Genomic DNA, 1,896 nt, shown 5'->3' with positions numbered 1-1,896 from the left:
TTTAATTAGTGTGAATAAACTTTAGTGCTTCCTATCTTGTGTGAACTTAATAGATCTCATTGGATGTTCTGTATTTACGAAATGTAGTCCACGTTAATTCGTTCAATGAAAAAGAGAGAGAACAATAATTGTGATAGCAGTACAACTTTTGTTAAGACATATTGTATGGATACTTTTATAATAGAACTTACGTTAACACATACTGACATCAGCAGTAGCAACAAACTGCACAATAACTGTTGTTGCTAGCAGCGGATTTGGTAGAGATATTATATTAGGAAGAAGGGCAGCAAAGGCGTAAGTAGAATTTAAGTTTTTTACGTCATAAATACATAACCAGTCTTTTCATGTATTGCTGTAGCTACTACAAATGAACTGTATACTGTGTATGCATTGTTCAGAATGGAAATAGCAGAGTTACAAACAAAGTAACAGTTTTATAATTTTTTATTTTAGCAAATACACATTTATTTAACAAGTCGTCTATTTTTTTTCGAAAAGGAATCTACGACTTCTGACGCATCAAGTTCTATGCTGTAGTGGATGTCCATTAGGGTTTAACCGTTGAGCCTATTTTCGGAAATTGTGTTCCTAAGATAATTTTTTAATCTCCTTAAGCTGGAAAATGTTCTTTCTGGAGCAGCTGTTGAAACTGGTACTGTTACCAAAATCTGAAGCAATACGTAAATGCTTGGATACAATTTTGAATCACACATATCTAAGTACTCCAAAGCAGATTTTTGACTAACTCTCTTTGAAGTCATCTGTGCCTTCTAAATGTCAAATTCTGCTTTTATTACTGATGTGCTTTTCTCCGGAAGAAGTGACGAATACATTGATATCACCTCATCAATGTCAGAGATTTTATCGAAATTTTCTGGGAATAGACCATAAAGAGCACATATTAATTTGCGATGCTTTGTGAATCTTTCAGTTAACTGTTGAATTGCGTGATCGAGGAATGGAATAAATAAATTCACTCTGTAATATGTAATTGCATCCACCGCAGGCGTATTAGAGCGGTTCAACTGCTTCCCAGTAAGACGTGGTGCCTGCAGCGAAGCACCATTTTCCTCTGACACTAACTTTTCTTCTGCAAAAACCTTTGTAAATTCATCTTCAGCATTGACTCTCAACAACTGCAAGGCGTTAAGAACATTGTCAACATGGTGAAATGTTGCAATAAGGTCTATATTGGTTCCTTGCAGCTGTTTTGATATCAATAGTATGTACATCATCACTTTTTGAAGAACCACTAAACTTGTCACAAAATTTGAGGAACGAAGTGTGTTTATCAGTTGGACTGCTTGTCTTGACGTGTCCTTGTTATGGCTAGACTGCAGTTTTTCGAGGGCGGTGACAATTGCTGGATAAATTTCCTTGAAACAAATGACTGTTTCGTGCTTGTGGATCCATCGTGTTTCACATAGTGCTAGCAAGTTTTTTTTATGTCCAGTTGGCAACAGTTCGCGAATTTCGTCTTTTAATACGGCAGTGCGTTGAGCAGAATGACTGAAGTAAGACCCAACATACTGCACAGTCCCCACGCAATTTCTGATTTCTGCTCGTGAACATGCGTCAGCAGTTGCAAGGTTAAGCGAGTGTGCACTGTAACGTACATAAAGAGCATGGGCGCATTCCTTACGAACATACGCTTGGACACCATGCAAGTGCCCACTCAGAGCTGCAGCACCGCCATAGCCTTGCCCAACTATATGGGAACATTCAAGTCCGTGATTTTTCAATGCCTTAATGATTAGCTTTGCAAGGCCGAATCCAGTAACATCGATAGTTGGAATATATTCGACGAACATTTCCTTAATTTTATGGTGATTAGCATTCTCCGAATCAACATACCGTAAGGAAAGTGAAACTTGGTCTACGTGTGCAATGTCA

This window comes from Schistocerca cancellata, chromosome 3 (assembly GCF_023864275.1).
Source record: "Schistocerca cancellata isolate TAMUIC-IGC-003103 chromosome 3, iqSchCanc2.1, whole genome shotgun sequence".
Classification (NCBI taxonomy): Eukaryota; Metazoa; Arthropoda; class Insecta; order Orthoptera; family Acrididae; genus Schistocerca; species Schistocerca cancellata.
The sequence above is the reverse complement of the archived record's forward strand: the minus strand, read 5'-3'. Positions refer to the sequence as shown.